Below are 6,097 nucleotides of genomic sequence, written 5' to 3' on the forward strand. Positions count from 1 at the left end.
TTAACCCTTCTAGCAGCTGCCTCACACTTGGCTGGTCAGCAGTCAGTAACCATAACCAAGCCCTTCTCCAATGCAGTGCTTCCAAACCATGAATCTGCTATTTTGTCTCCTTTTTCCATACATTTTCTCTCTCTCTCTAAATGTAATATCTCATATTTTTCCCCTCTGGAAAAGACATCTTGTTCCTGTCTTTTCTTCTAACCTTTCGAGATTAGATTGCAATTTTATTCTGTCATCTTGGATCTTGGCCAGACCTCCAAACTTTGTATCATCTGAAAATCTGACATGGAGCTCATCAATCCTATCATCCATGCCACTAATAAAAATGTTGAATATCATTGCGCTTAGGAATCCCACTGGTTGCAGTGTTCCACCTCAACATAGAGCCATCGGTGCTGACTCGAATGTGATTAAATAGCCAGTTGTAGATACACCTGACTGTATTGCCATCAAAATCACACTATCACGGTTTATCAGTGACAATGTCAGAAGAACCCCGTGGAAAGCTTTGGTGAAACTGAGGCAGATTATAATCACAACGTTTTCTAAATCTACTAGATACCTTGTGAAAGAAAAACAAGATTTATCTACCACAACCCTTTTTTGACAAAGCCATGTTGTTTCTTAGCAAACGCATCATTGTCTCCGAGATACTTACAAGTGACCTCTTTTATTATTTGCTCTAAAATAATAAAAGATATAATTTTATTATTGAATAAAATAATATTATTTTTATTATTATTATTATTATTATTATTATTATTATTATTATTATTATTATTATTATTATTATTATTATTATTATTATATATTTAAATTAGGCTCCTTGATAGTTAATTACTGGGATCCTCTTTTCCCCCCTTTTTTTAAAGAAAAGAAGAGCATTTGTTCCAGTCCTCTGGGACATCTCCAGTTCTCTAAACTCCTCAAAAATAATTGACAGAGATATAACGGCTCTTCTCCTAGACCTTTCAGTGTTGTTTGAGGCTGAGCTATCTTTAGTTTTCTTTTCAAGATACCCCAGCTGGCTATACCACTTTTGCTGTTCCTCCCATGACCTCTCCCTTATAGTTTCTCTTTGTTTATTAAAACCAACCTTTCTAAAATCCATGGATTATGTTTGATTGTTCTTTAACCAAACTTCTGTGAGATCCTGCTTAACTTTTTGAAAATTATCACTAATCCAAATCAAGAATCTATGCGACATCTAATATTTGGCAGGATTCATCTTCCAAAAAATGTCTGGGTAGTTGAAATGTCCTATCACAACCAGTTCATGATTTTTAGGATTATTATCTAGTTTAATAAATAGATTGAGTGAAACACAGTAGCCTCATAGCAAGATATCCCTTAGTTTGCCCTTTTATCCTAACCCAGAAGTTTACAGTACTCATGCTACCATCAGTTCAGCTGGACTTTATACAGGTAAGCTCATTCTATATATAAAACATCATTATACGAATTCTTCTCTTGTTTTCCCTTCTCCTCTGAGATAATGTGTACCTTTCAAGCCCAGTGCAGCACTGTTGAGATTGATCCCACCATGTTTCTGTAAACCCTATTATATTATACTTGCCTTTGTGTCTCATGACATCCATCTCATTTTGCTTGTTTTTCATACATTTGTAAGAATAGACGTTTAAGATAATAGACTAGACTCCCTATGTTCAGTTTCCCTTTTTTCTTTATCTCTGTACCTCCATTGTTACTTTGGCAAACTACTGCGGCTGTATTTAATCCAATATTTCCCAATTTGTTACTCATCAATAGCCTTAACACTGGTGCCCTTTTGTGTTTCAGTTCAAAGTCCTCCTGACGAAGTTAGTCCGCTCCTGCCCAAAGACTTACTTTCCCCCCTTAGTGAGGTGAATTGCATACCTCAAAGCCTCTTCCTTGAAGATTGTAACGCTATTGAAAACCCAAGCCTCTGTTGCATGCACCAACTTGACAGCTAGTTCACTTGAAAAAGTTTCCATTCTTTTGCTAGGCCTTTATCTTTAATGGTAAATATTGATGAGAACATCGCCTGGACTCCAAGAATCTTCATCCTCTTCCCAAAATCATGAAGTCTCTTCTGATATGCTGCAGAACTTGCCCTGCAGTACCATGATTTGTGCCTATGTAGATGAGAAGGAAAGGTCTGTGATTAGCAAATCCAATGTCTAATCCATCTTTCCTATCCGCCTTGATTTTAAGGCACCCAGAAGACAGCAGACATGTGGAGATGAAAGATCTGCCTTCATTTTCTGTTCGATGGTTGGTGATGGATCATTTCCATTGACATCAAGTGGCAGAACTTCAATATAGTTTGTTTGATTTTGTGGATCATTCATGTTTGTATCTTCTTCTGAGGTTGGAACTGGTGGGCTGTGATGAGAATAGTTTAATTTGTGACTGTTTTGCGTTTGACAGCAACACGTGGCCAACTCCTGTGATTTTCATCCTGTGATGAAACTTAAGCTTTCCATTTCTCTCCTGCCTGTGGCAGGTGATGGTATCCACCATCATTATTCATGATGGATTCATGTTGACATATAAGGTATAAGGCTAAGGCTCTGGTCTCCAGTTCCCTAAATGTTGTTTTCAGTATTTTCACAAACTTACACTTTACACAGATGAAGTTTGCTTTGTCTTGTGGGAGAAGGACAGACGTGACGCATCTTTTGAAGATAATAATAATAATAATAATAATAATAATAATAATAATAATAATAATAATAATAATAATAATAATAATAATTTTATTTCTATACCGCCCTTCTCCCGAAGGACTCAGGGCGGTGTACAGCCTATTTAAAAACACAGACAAAACAATGATATAAAATTTAAAATAATTAAATAAGTGGCTCAAATTTAAAACCCCAATAAATTTAAATACCCCAATTTAAAACTATTGTGTTGATAGTCCGGCCTGGCGGAACAACAGGGTCTTCAATGCGCAGCGAAACACCCGGAGGTCGGAGATCTTACGAATTTCTGGGATGATGGCCGGAATCCCATCTATGGGCACAATGTCCTTTATGCTATTGAGGAAGAGAAAGAAAAGGAGAACAAGAGGTTTTTCCATGTTTTGGGGGCACTGGATTAAGCTGGTCAAATGAAATTGCTTGGCTGCAAGCTGTCTTCCCAAAATATATCATGATGCCCAGCATTTTCTTACCCATACCCCATCCCTTTCAATCCCCCAACCCTTAGTTGCAATGGAGAATACAGGTAGTTCTCCATTTACGACCATAATTGAGCTCAACATTTCTGTTGTTAAGTGAAACATTTGTTAAATGAGTTTTGCCCCATTTTACAACCTTTCCTGCCACAGTTGTTAAGTGAATCACTGCAGTTGATAAGTTAGCCACCAATTTTTAAGTGAATCTGGATTCCCCATTGGCTTTGCTTGTCAAAAGGTTCCAAAAGGGGATTACATGACCTTGGGACACAGCAATGGTCATAAGTATGAACCAGTTGCCAAGCATCTGAAATTTGACCACATGATCATGGGGATGCCAAAAAGGTTGTAACTATGAAAAATGGTCATAAGTCACTTTTCAGTTCTGTTGTAAATTTGAACGGTCACTAAATGAAATATTGTAAGTTGTGGACTACCTGTAGAAGGAAGGTAAAGGCTTTGAGCAATTCACAAGGAAAAACAACCCGGACTGTGTTGAGGTAAAACCGCTAGTTGTCAGAGTGGATTAACTGGGTTAGAATGCTCACGAAGCAGATAATTCTCCCATCTTTGACTCAGATAATGTATGGTATGAACAAGGTCATATGCCCGTGATGACGAACCTATGGCATGGGTGCCACAGGTGGCACATGGAGCCATATCAGTGGGCATGCGAGCATTGCCGTAGCTCAGCTCCAGCGTGCATGCATGCACTGGCCAGCTGATTTTTGGGCCTTCTGGTCCCACCGGAAGTTGGGAAATGGGCTGTTTCCGGCCTCTGGAGGGCCTCCAGGGGGATGGGGAAGGCCGTTTCACCCTCCCCAGACTTCTAGAAAGCCTCTGGAGCCTGGGGAGAGTGAAAAATGGGCCTACCGGGCCCACCGTGCCATCACGTGTTAAAAGTGGGGGCGGGGCTTGGGGGCACACATGCATGCATGGGGGCGGGGCTCATTGAATTATGGGTGTGGGTACGCATGTGGGTGACCTCCCCGCGCTCCTCCTACTTTGGCATGCAACGACAAAAAGGTTAGCCATCAGTCATATGAATTATTAAATCTATCTTTTTTCATCATTGGCACCATGAAATACTCCGACTCTTCTCCTGGGGCAAATCTGATCTTTCTATGCCTGTTGTCCAACTACTAGGACATGGGAAGCCACAGATAGCTTGCTGAGATACTGTTGTCTGTTCCTGGAGACACTTTCTCTCTTTTTGCTTGGGAAGGATGTTTGTGCCTTGGGTAATGCAGTCACTGCATACTGATTTGTGCCTTCCACGCATGGCTAATGCAGGAACATTGTCAATGAATGACAATGAAGATTGGTAAGTGGCAAAAGGAATTTCTAGAAATAATATGGAAACAGATCAGTATTGCTTCAATAGTTTTCGCTTCTATAGTTACTATTGCGTAATTGCATTTACTCGAGTTAGAAGTGCAACTGAATTAGGGAGCGGCAGGAGGTTTCCTCCCCCCCCTTCCCCTAATAAGCATACCCATGATCAGGCTGTAACCAAACTTCCTCAAAAGACTGCCTGTCCCAGCATGTTTTACTGTCATGAATTGATCTACAGGAAATGATTAGCCCAGAACGGAATTATAGTGCTTCAACACCCTGGTATGAAAAATAAACATAATATGGTATTTTCACAGGACGCATAAGTCAACATTGGCATGAATGAACGAATGAATTTGGGCCAATCGCTCCCTCAGTGACACTTTAGAATGTCATTTTTTGTGGGCAAAAAGACATAGGAGGAAGAGTGCTTTATACGCTGTCTTGAATTTATGAATGAAAAATGAAATGTAATGAATTAATAAACAGAGCTCTTATTATCAGTGTGAAACTTCTAGCACTTTATTGATGATTTGGAGGCAGGAGAAAATCAAGTTGATGTCAAGTGAATAAAAAAAGCAAAAGTTGTGTACAGATTAGAGGATTTCTCCAGTTGGGTTCATGAAAAGGTAACTCAAATCCAATCCAAATATAAGTCAGTGCAAACTACAACAGTCAGTCCTCAACTTACAACAGTTCATTTAGTGACTGTTGAAAGTTACAACGGCACTGAAAAAAGTGACTTACGACCATTTTTCACACTTATGACCGTTGCAGCATCCCTACGGTCACGTGATTTACATTTGGATGCTTGACAACTGGTTCATATTTATGACGGTTTGTCATTTCCTGGGCTCCTTTGTGACGTTCTGACAAGCACAGTCAATGGGGAAGCATGATTCACTTAACAACTGTGTTAACTAAAGTAACTGCAGTGATTCACTTAACAAATGTGGCAAGAAAAGTCATAAAACTCGGCTCATTCCTAAATGGAGCTGCCATGTACTAAAAGCAGTTGTATAAGTAGTTAGCACTCCTGGGTGACTACACTTTGAAATAAAGTGGTGGATATTTTTGTTAAGAGCTGCCCTTTTCGTGTTAGGGCCAGGCAATGACCCCTAAGATGAAAAGTCAATTTTCCATCCCACCTCATAATGTCAGTCCAACCTATGTTAACTGTGATTCACATCTGCCAGTATACAGCAAAAAGTTGTCAGGAACTGACTGAAGGGGACCGCCTCCATTTTAGAGGGCCGCAAATGTTGGGCGTGCGATTGGGCTTTCTTTCATTCAAGGTCAAAAAAAGAAAGAAAAAAGAAAAATGAAAGAGAGAGAAAAAAAACCCCGAGTTCCGTATTTCTATAAAACTGTGGGTTTTTCAAAAGGAAGTTATTACTACCGGTACCAGTTCATTCCATTATGACTTAAGTAGAAGAAACTAATATAGATTTCTAAAAAAATATTTCCGATCTTCATTCTCTGAGCAATAAGGATCCGGAAGTTCGCGAGAGCGTAGTTTCCGATAAGAACGGTGAATGTTCTACCTTTTTTTCTATTATATGATAAAGTTCGCTTTCAGGATAATTATGTATTTTCAAA

Source organism: Pantherophis guttatus, chromosome 2 (assembly GCF_059756535.1).
Source record: "Pantherophis guttatus breed Tessera chromosome 2, ASM5975653v1, whole genome shotgun sequence".
Classification (NCBI taxonomy): domain Eukaryota; kingdom Metazoa; phylum Chordata; class Lepidosauria; order Squamata; family Colubridae; genus Pantherophis; species Pantherophis guttatus.